This window comes from Piliocolobus tephrosceles, chromosome 3 (genome assembly GCF_002776525.5).
Source record: "Piliocolobus tephrosceles isolate RC106 chromosome 3, ASM277652v3, whole genome shotgun sequence".
NCBI classification, from domain to species: Eukaryota; Metazoa; Chordata; class Mammalia; order Primates; family Cercopithecidae; genus Piliocolobus; species Piliocolobus tephrosceles.
In genome coordinates, this window is record NC_045436.1 from 75,647,283 (window position 1) to 75,658,633 (window position 11,351).

At 33.4% G+C, this 11,351-nt stretch overlaps 1 pseudogene; it reads right to left on the reverse strand.

Annotated features, from left to right (window-relative positions):
• Nucleotides 1–325: 325 nt before the first annotated feature.
• LOC111527144 lies at nt 326–421 on the reverse strand (annotated as a pseudogene).
• Nucleotides 422–11,351: the final 10,930 nt, after the last annotated feature.

Sequence of the window (11,351 nt, forward strand, 5' to 3'; positions counted from 1 at the left end):
TTTATTTTGGTACACTTAATGGCATCCAATAATTCTCTGAGTTTCTGCTCATTTTCTTTTTTTCATTTCCCACACTGCTTCAAAGATTGGATTATCTCCATTGACCTATCTTCAAGTTTGTCAATTCACTCTTTTGCCAGCACAAATTCAGTGTTGAGACTCTCATATTTTTGTTATTGGTCTTTTTAAGTTCACAATTTATATCTGTGTTTTTAAAGCAAATATAAATTTGATATACTTTATTGATATTATCTTTTTGGTAAGATGTAAACATTATTTAGTTCTTTTATATATATAATTCCTATTTTTAAAAATACATTTTTTGAAAAATATGGAATGCCTTGCAAATTTGTGTTGCATCCTTTTACAGGGGCCATGCTACTCTTCTCTGTATCATTCCTATGTTAGTATAAGTGATCACTGATTTTTTTATTTTGTAAGGCATTGTCTTTACATTTCTTGAGTGCCTTACATACGGTCTTGTTAATTCTTTGAACTTATCTACAATAATTTATTTAAGACATTGTCTTCTATGATCAAAATCTGGGACGCCTCAGGGACATTTTCTGTTGGCTGTACATGTGTCATGCTTTCCTGTTTCTTTGCATGTTTCATTTTTTAAAATTGAAAATATTATATATTGTAGCCATTCTGATATCAGTCCTTAACCCTCAAGATTTGTTGTTCTTGCTTAGATTTTTAAAATTTTTATTGTTGCTGTTTTTCTTGCTTCTGCTTCTTTAGTGACCTTCCTGAACTAATTCTGCAGATTCTGTATTCTTTTCAGTGTGCAGTCACTAAACACTCTACTATACAGGTTGAGTAGTCCTAATAAAAAAATCTGAAATCTGAAATGCTCCCAAGTCTGAAACTTTTTGAGTGTGTTGACATTATGCAAAAAGAAAACGCTGATTGGAGTATTTCAGATTTCTGGATTGGAAATGAACTGGTATAGATAGTGCAAATATTTATAAATCCTTCCAAAGTCAAAATCCAAAACACTTTTTGTCCCAAGCATTTCAGATACCAGATACACAACCTGTCTCTGTGTGTGTGTGTGTGTGTATACATATGTGTATACACACACACACACATTTTCTTGTTTTTAAGTTTGCCTTTCTAGGGGTCACATCTAGGTCAGTATAATTTAGTGGTCAGCCAATGGTCCATCAGAAGATTTTCTTAAATGCCTTTCTTGTGTAACTACCAGCTTTCAAAGGGTGATAAAGCACATCCAAACTTCAGGCAGTTTTCAACACTTCTTTAGCTTTTACTTCTTGCTTCTGCAGAGTTCTGCTCATTCACATCTGCAAGGTCAGTCAAATGTAAATGACTAATACGTCCTTTCCCATGTCTTCCCTGGACTTAGGCATAGCCTTTCTGTTAGATCCCCATGAATGTGTTGCAGCTTTTCAGAGTTTTTCTGTGGTCAACTGATTCTCTGGGATTTTTTAAATCCCTATCCAACCTGTTTTCTCCAACTCAACCACAGCCTTCAGTAGCTGTGATGCTGCCAGGAAATTGCTGTTGTTTTGGTAATGCCATGGGGTTGGGGCCCCTCTTTTCCATACTGAGCTGAGCTCTGAATCAAATTAATTGGCCATAGCATCCAGGGAATAGAGGTTTTACAGGAGCTGTGATTTCTGAGAAAATATTCACCGTTCTGTGGGAATAGTGCTTTTTAAATTTTTATTTTTATTTTTTATTATAGTTTAACTTCTAGGGCACATGTACACAATGTGCAGGTTTGCTACATAGGTATACATGTGCCATGTGGGTTTGCTGCACCCATTAACTTGTCAGTTACATTAGGTATTTCTCCTAATGCTGTCCCTCCACACTCCCCCACTCCACAACAGGCCCACATATGTGATGTTCCCTGCCCTGTGTCCAAGTGTTCTCATTGTTCAGTTCCCACCTATGAGTGAGAACATGCGGTGTCTGGTTTTCTGTCCTTGTGACAGTTTGCTGAGAATGATGGATTCCAGCTTCATTCATGTCCCTGCAAAGGGCATGAACTCATCCTTTTTCATGGCTACATAGTATTCCATGGTGTATATGTGCCACATTTTCTTAATCCAGTCTATCATTGATGGACATTTGGGTTGCTTCAAAGTTTTTGCTATTATGATTAGTGCCACAATAAACATACATGTGCATGTGTCTTTATAGTAGCATGATTTATAATCCTTTGGGTATATACCCAGTAATGGGATTGCTGGGTCATGTCAAATGGTACTTCTAGTTCTAGATCTTTGAGGAATTGCCACACTATCTTCCACAATGGTTGAACTAATTTACACTCCCACCAACAGTGTAAAAACATTCCTATTTCTCCATATCCTCTCCAACACCTGTTGTTTCCTGACTTTTTAATGATCGCCTTTCTAACTGGTATGAGATGGTATCTCGTAAGAGTGCTTTTTTTTAACAGAGCTTGAAAGAGGTCTGACCTCTTTGGAGCTCTGACTTTTGGCTGTCATGTTACTGATCTGGTGAGAGAGGGGAAATTGGACTAGCCCCAAGTAAAAAATGTCACAGATCATGCTCCCTTACAGAGGTTCAGTAGCTTCTCTTGGATAGATGTTCAGCTGGCTCTGTGGCTTTAATTTTCAAAGTGATGAAATGGTTGATTTTAGTTGTTTTGCCCACATTGTCATAGTTTTAGTGGAAAAGGAAGTTTACAGAGGTCCTTACTCCCCCATTCCAGAAGTCTATTCGCATTTCTTCTTTTTTAAGAAAAAAGAAGTACAAAGTACCTTTACTTTCTCAAAGTACCGTTTACTTTCTCATCTCTGTTAGCTTCTCTTCTACTTGTTCATTACCTATCCTATTATATCTGCATTTTCAAGTAAAATTTTTATTTGTCATGCTCCATTTTAAAGTTTCTTAGTAACCCCCCTCTTCCAGGTAAAATATGCATTTGTAAAGGTAAAAGGGATATGAATATTATTACATAGTTTTTATTTATATGCTCGAATTTCACATATGAGTTTTAGTTGATTTCTATTATTACTTTTTGTTACTGCTTTTCTCAATGTTCTCATCTTTCAAATGTGACTTGCTTCTACATTTAGTTTATGAAAAATAATTAAATTCCATGAGATTATTCCCTTGCTAGTCTTAGTAATTCTGAATTCCAGATGGAGTAAGAGTTACATCTATTACATTTTAACAAATATATTTATATACATTCTCTAATATGAGATAGGATATCTCAATTTTATTGCAGTAAATTTATGGCAATAAATTTACATTTATATCCTTTATTTACATTACATCCTTTGCATAAAATCAGTTGGTGAATCATGGCTTAAAAATACATCTTCAATTAGTTATGCAGCAATAATATCCCCAATATGTATTATCATTTACAATTATAATTTGCTAGATGATACAGATGAGATGTAGCAGTGAGTAACATAATTACCTTTTAAATGCTGTAGTAGGTATGCTGTGGTCATTAATTATCAACTTGACTATTATTGGTGGCAATTAATCTTTGCTCTAATAATTATTGCTGATGAATGTACATGTTTTGTCCCCATTACCTTTTACCATGACGTGAAGATGATAGAAGTGATCACTAAACTACAGACTGTCTAAAACAGAGTTAAATAATTTGATATAGTAAAAGTGTCCTTGAGCTCAGATAAATTTTCATTAAGCCATGGAACTGCAAAAGGCATTTGAACTAATGACATTTTTCAGATATTAAGGTTATCTCGTTTCCCCCCTCCCTCACAGATTTGTTTCTTTGTATATCATATATGATGGTGCAAAGCTTCTGGGCTGCCTTAAATAGGGGAGTTATTAAGAAGTGTGCTTCTGTAAATTAGAGGGTATATGTAATTTTAGCATTGAGAAAAAGGAGTAGAAAAAAAGTCATACAATGCTGAATCTTAAAAGTTCTTCATAGTAGTTACCAAATTTCATGCAGATGTTCTTCAGCTTACGAGAGGGTTGTGTCCTAATAAGCTCAAGTTGAAATATCTCAATATCTCAAGTTGAAAAGACATTTAATACATCTAACCCACCAAATGTCCTAGTTTAGCCTAGCGTACCTTAAAAGTATGCAGAACACTTATATTAGCCTACAGTGAGGAAAACTAATCTAACACAGCATATTTTACAGTAACATGTTGAACATCTCATGTAATGTATTAAGTACTGTACTGAAAGTGAAAAACAGAATGCTTGAATGGATACTCCAAGTACACTTTCAACTGAATGCATATAGCTTTTGTAACATCATAAAATTAAAAAATTGTAAGTTGAACCATTGTAAGTCATGGATCATCTGTGTTTACAAATGCCTGTGACCAATAAAACATTTATAAGAAGAAGGGTAGAACTTGTATTTTTTGTGTTCCCAGCAAAAGAATAGTGCCTGGTACCCAGCAGATACTCAAGAAATATTTGCAGAATGCATAATTAAATAGTGAGGTGAGCTAATATCCTGTAACAATGAGAAGGTGATGTAAGTCAGTCATTGGGTAATTGTTAATTTTCATCAAAGAGATCATTCCATAAGCTTTCACAAAAATAACCTCTTCTAACATTTACCATTCAAAAACACTCTGAGAAATATATTGACACTGATTTAATTTTAAAAAAAATAAATGTGAGACTCCTGATACTGATTTTGAACAAAATTTGCTGCATCCTGGAGCAATAGAGGCTTACACTTGCTATGAGTTTATCAGAAACATTGTCATCAGAACAAATCTAAATGAACTCCTATTTTAAGAAGTCTAAATCAGTCCAGTTTATGCAAAAATGTATTATCATAGCAATTATATTAAATGATTGGTCTAAAGTATTTTTAAAAGCAGATATTTGTGTCATTTTATGCAATTATTTTGGGGGAACATTTAAAATATATTTTATGGTTCAAAATGGGTTTCCAGTATTTTCATCTTAATATATGATGTTGTGACTGTGGGAAACAGTGTTTAACTTGAGGTTTACTGATTTATGACTACCATCCAAGAAATAATAAAATAATTAGATAACATATTGGTTCCTTTGAAAGAGAAAGTATGGGTGGTGAATGGTATATTCATACAAACAATACAGGAGGAATATATAGGCAGTGGTTTATCTAAACAAAGAATGGTTGTAGTCACCTGTAGGTTTTCTTATGATCAGTATGAACCTGGGAAATGGCACTACTTAAACTAAATATAGAATAAGGTGGTGGAAAGCCCTGTGGTTAAGAGGAGGAATTCCAAGGTCAGGAGACCCTGGGTTGGAGGTTCATCTGTCTATTTAGTATGAATTTTCACACAAGTTATTCAATTATTCTGAACCTAGTTTCATAATCTTTGAAACACTGGTTATGAAAATAAGATCGTGTCATGGTATTATGGAAATTTCATGTAGGTAATGCTTTTATTATGGTTATATAGTAGTAGCTGTATCAAAAGGTTGTTGAGAGGATTAAGTACAGGAAAAGTATTTAGTGTACTTAGCAACATCTAAATAAATACTATGTATTATTTTTATTATTGCTATTACAAAATATGCACAATTCAAATATTACAGAAACATTTTTAAATTACATGTAAATACAGATATAACTTTTAGACAAAACTATTTTCAAAATCAACATCACATTTATTGAATAATTGGTCGCAAATAATCCATCAGTAAGCCTGCAGAATAACATTTTTTTGTTTTCTGAAATATTCTCTTTAAGCCTAATTGATATTCTGTTCTCTAATGTGAGGAAGTATGTAAGCAGAAGGATGGTTCATAGCCAGTCACTTTACTCCTCCAGGTCATTCTAGAGAGAATTGCAATGTGGATTTCACATTGCATCACTGATATGGGTAGCTAATTTTGTCTTTCTGTAAATAGACTCATGCTGGAAACTTATTCCAATTGTTATGTCCTTCAACATTTGACCAAGCATACCTTCTCAGATTGGTCTAAACTCTATAGTGGTGACAAAATTAAAACATTTTATAATCTAGTACAGCCCACTCAGAAATCATGCTCTTCTTTTTATCTCTGCTGAATAAAACCTCATGACTTGGCAAGTATTAGAGATTTATCTATTTATTAACATTTTACTCACAAGGATAAAACTCTTGAAATATTACAACTCATTTTCAAGAATGTCCTTGGGATGGAAAGCAGATATATTTTTTGTCACATTACATTTTCAGATCATGTAGGTCACTGTCATAAAGCAGTCACTAGAAAAGTTAAATGAAACCGCATTATGCAATAGATATTTTCATATTTTAGATACATATACATTTATATAATACTTGACGGTAAATTTTGATGGTAGGGCTAAGGACTCTGTGGAGAGATTTCTAAGCTCTTAAGAAGGTAAACAATTTTCGGAATGGAAAGAATTGTGTTTTTCATTGAATGGTGGCAAAATTTTTATGTCTACCTTTATTAAGAAAATATTTATTTATTTTGGTTAACAATTAAGTGAAAAATATGGTAGAGGGTCTTGCCATTCCATGTTCTCTGTCTGACTCTGGAATGTATTATGCATAGAATAGAATGATTGTGGGGGGTAAGGGGGTAGGATGTCAGTGTATCAGATAGGGAAAAATATCAGTTTTTCATCCATTGGCTCCAGAATATTTGCTAGCAGTCCTCAATTGCTATTGTGAGGAGTGTATTAGGTGCTAGCGTGGATTTTAGCATGGTGGTTAAGACTGTAGGATTGGAATTGGCCAAGACTGGATCGCATCAAAGTCCCATTACTTAATAATCTTTTTCCTTAGTTAGCTTATCTGTAAAAAGGATGTAACAATAGTGTGTTACTGGATGGTTGTATGGAAGAAAAAGGATCGTTTAACACAACACCTAGGAAATATAAGCACTTATAAAAATAAAAGCTATTATTTCCCCTCACGTTACAACATTCCTTCAATAAACTGTATGATTCTCTAAAAATTAATTTATCTATTTCTTTTTTTTTAAATTTATTTTTCAGGCTGGGCCACTTATTGCCTAGAAGAGTAAATTATGTGAGCATAGTTCCCATTCCTGAATTAATGCTTTTTATTTATTATACTTTAGATATGGTGGGTTTCTTTTCTTAGTTCATGATTAAGTCATTCAGTCAGTTCACCCTCTGTGCCAGTTGTTTCTTTATGCCAGTAGGAGCTGGGATAAAAAAACATAAAAGTTGCATAGATACCCTGGCTTCAAAGAGCTTGCAGTTTAGTGATAAAGGTAGACCGGCAAACAGGCAACTGCCTTTCCATATGATTAGTGCTCTACAGGGGGAGTCCATGGTGCCACAGGAGCCTATAGTTGGTGTTGGAGACATGATGTTTAAACACAGACCTGAAGGTTGAGTAGTAGCAAGCCAATCAAATTATGAGGAGGAAAATAATCCACCCAGAAGAAATAGAATGTGCAAAAACCTGTAATGAAGAGTGAACATGGCATATTCAAGAATCTGAAATAAAGTATTTTTGGTTTTGGTAAGAATGCAGAGGGAAATTTCAAAGGTAACAAGCAATTACGCAGGAGAAATAAACAAAGGCAAGATCATGAATGGATTTTTACAACATTTTGATTAACTTTTCTTTTATTAAAAAAAAGAAGCTACTGAAAGATATCAAGTAGGGTAAGAAATGATGGCTACTTGTTTAGGAAATATAATTTGGGGGCAGAGGAAACTAAGGGACAGAGGTCAAAACCAAAGACAAGAGAATAACGTAGGAGGCTCCTGTAGTAGTTGAGGTAGAAAAGCATGGATGTATAGGCTAAACTCATGCCAGAAAGTATTGCAAGAAGCAAATGGACTTGCTAGATGTCTAGAAAGTTTACTCATCAAAACTTTGCAAAAATTTGGATGATGTCTGTGGTAGCAATATTAACAGTTAATACTTATGTGGAACTTACTATGTTCCCATACTCATCTAAGTGTTTTGCTTATATTAAAAGCTATTTAATACTCCCAGAAAATGTGTCAGTTAGATAGTATTATAATTTCCATTTTAGATGAGCAAACTGAGCAACGAACGTTTAAGTAACTTGTTCAAATTCACATAACTAGTGGGTGGGAAAGCCAGGGTTTCAACCCAGGCACTCTGGCTCTGAAATGCAAGCTATTTAGTATGAGGCTACTCTGCTGATGCAAATGACAGTTACTGGTTTAGTATTCATATTCAAAGCACTGTGTCAAGTGCACTACAGTCATTAGTTTGTTTAAATGGTGGCAAATTGGTAAAGGTGAGGAAAGATACAATTAGTTTTCTTGCTTAGTTACAAAGATAGGGATCCCAGCAGATGAACACAAGTTGAAAATGATTAATTGAATTTTAGTCAAGCTTATTTTGGGATGCCTCTGAGTCATCCAAACAGAGGTGTCCAGTAGGCAGCTGAATGTACATGACTAAAAGACTAGAGAGTTATTTGTCCTGGAGTTAAAAACTTCTGAATTCACCAGCATATGGATGTTAGCTAGGGACATATAAATGTTCAGACAGAGAATATTACAGAAAAGGAGGCTTGGAGGACACAGGAAAAAGATCAGCTTCAGTGTCAGGACAGAGAAAGATGACTAGAAAGCAGGATAAGGAATGGTTAAAGAATTGGAGGAAAAATAGAAAATGTGAAGTTACTCAAGTCAAGATAACAAAACTTTTCAAGAATGGCAGAGTGGCCAAATTAACAATGTAAAATACTACAAAATGTCTAAGAAACTTAAGGCCTGAAAAATGCCTATTCGGTATAATAATATAGAAGTCATTGATGATCTTAGTATAGGAAGTTTTAGTTGGTTAGTGGAGGCAGAAGCCAGATTTCAGTAAGTTAAGAAGTGAGTGCAAGATGAGGAAGTGGTGATAGAAAATCTAGACAAGGGATTCAAGGACTTCAACTGTAATTTGTAAAGAAGAGTTAGGCGGTAATTGAATGGTGGGTGAGTACATGTGAAGAGAATTTATAGATTGGTAGAACAGTAAATAGTCCGGAAATAAAGCCACACTTGTGTAGTCAATTGATTGTGCCAACAAAATTCAATGGGGAAAAGTAGCTTATTCAAGAAATGGTATTGAACAAACTGGGCAAATGTGTGAAAATAAATCTTGATTCCTGATTTAGACCACATGTAGAAATTAACTAGAGATGGAATATAGATCTGAAGAACAATTAAAGGATAAAGAGTCTAGAAAAAACATGATTTGGGGTAGGAAAATATTTACTCAACAGGTTACAAACTAATAATTAGAAAAGAAAAATATAGTATATAACTTATTAAAGTTCATGTGTTCTGCTCATCAAGACACTTAACTGAATGGGCAGTCTAGCAGAAAACATATGCAAAATATATACACATTCATTATAAAGAACTTATATCAAGAATATATAATTACAAAACTCAATAAAATGACAACCCAAGAAAATGGGTAAAATTTTGAACAGACACTTTACACAAGAAAATATATAAATAGCCAACATACAAAACATTAGTCAAAATCATTAGTCATAAGAGAAATGCAAATTTAAACCATGAGTTAATTCTTCATACACAGTAAAATGACTAAACTTAAACAGATTGATGATAACAAATGTTGAGGATACAAAGTAACTAAAATCACATAAATTGCTAGTGGGTATATAAAATTCTCCATCATTGTAGAAAAAATTTGTCAATTGCTTACAAAAATAAAAACATGCACCTAGCCTTTGGCTGAGTAATTTCACTTGTATGCATTTACCTAAAAGACATGAAAAGACTTGTATAAGAATGTTAATAGTAGCTTTATTTATAACAGCTTGAATTTGGAAATCATCTGAATTTCCCTCAACATATGATTAAATAAAAGTACTATATTCACACAATGCAATAATTTTCAGCAAAATAATAAAAATATACAAAAGAAATATTGATAGCAACAAAAATATGTATAAATCTCAGAGCCATGATGCTGTGCTAAAGAAGCCAGGCATAAAAGTGTATGTATGTGTGATTTTATTGATACGAAATTCTATATTAGGTTTAGGTAATTGATATTTTTGTAAAAATCAGAAAGTGGGTTGTCTTTGGGGTGGCAAGAATACCTGGAAAATGGGAATGAGTAACTTTTCTGGCTAATGGAAATGTTCTATATCTCCAAGTGTGAATTATAATAAGTGGATGCATACAATTGAACTCATGAAATTGTACACTTTTGATTTACACACACTTTCTTGTATATAAATTTTACTTTAAAAATGCCCTTAATATTGAATCCTAGTTGGTAGGTTTACTTTTTGCAGTAATAGAAGATGACAGTTCTGAAACTCCTTTCTGTGTATTCCAGGCTTGAACAAATGAGTAAATAGATTGAGGAATATGGAGATAAGGTCTTCCATTATGGAGGGGACGAGATATTAATAAGGAATAAGAGCATATTATAATGTTATATATAGAGTGGTATATGGAATTAGAGATCTATGAACTCAGTTTTAAATATATATAAATGTAGATATGAACATATATAAATTTGATACATAAATGTAATACTTATACATAATTATGTATATAAATATTCATATTTTGCTGGCTCTGTTTGCTGAAAGGCCTGAGAAATCATGATGCAGCAGTAGCTATGAGTCCACTTAGTACCTGGATCTTGGTTTCTAAATATTGCCATTCATCAAAAAGTACCAGGAACTCTTAAAGGAAAGCCTGCTTCCAAAGCTGGGGCAGGGAAAAGTACAAGATGAGCTAGGAATATCTCATTGTAGGAGGAAAAAAAGAAAGTTCTTAAAGAATGACATGAATACTCAAAAGGACACAAGATTTAACTTGAGAGGAATTTCTCTTAGGCAAATCCAGGAAAATTTGACACCAAAAATGATGACAGAAATTGATTATAGCCCATTGAATAAAGTAAAAATCTATAAGGTGATATTGGTATATATGAATGAATGCATGTAAGAGTCACTGAACAGTAAATTAATAAATTTAAAAATGGAAAACCTTTATTTATAGAATATCAACTCATACAAGGAAAAGAGAAGACTTCCCACAAAATTCTAAAAGAGCAATTGGTCTCACATAAAATGAGGAACACCACTTACATCCTATGAGTGAGAAAGAGAAAAGAGTATGCAGATATGGGAATGTTTTATATTTGTAGGTGAGAAAGAAAAATATTTGATTTTTCTTTTTGGTGGTGATGGTGTTTTCTCTCTGTCAAGTATGATGTCTGAAATGGCTGTCCAGAAAATGGGCTTGATATCAAATTAGAAAATATGGAAGGACCTTGAGGAGCCTATTGATATTGGAAATAAAGAATTTATAATCGTCCAAACTGGCAATCAGGGTTACTCTTTCATTTTAATTTTATCAGCATTCTGCTCTATCCCTACCTATAAAA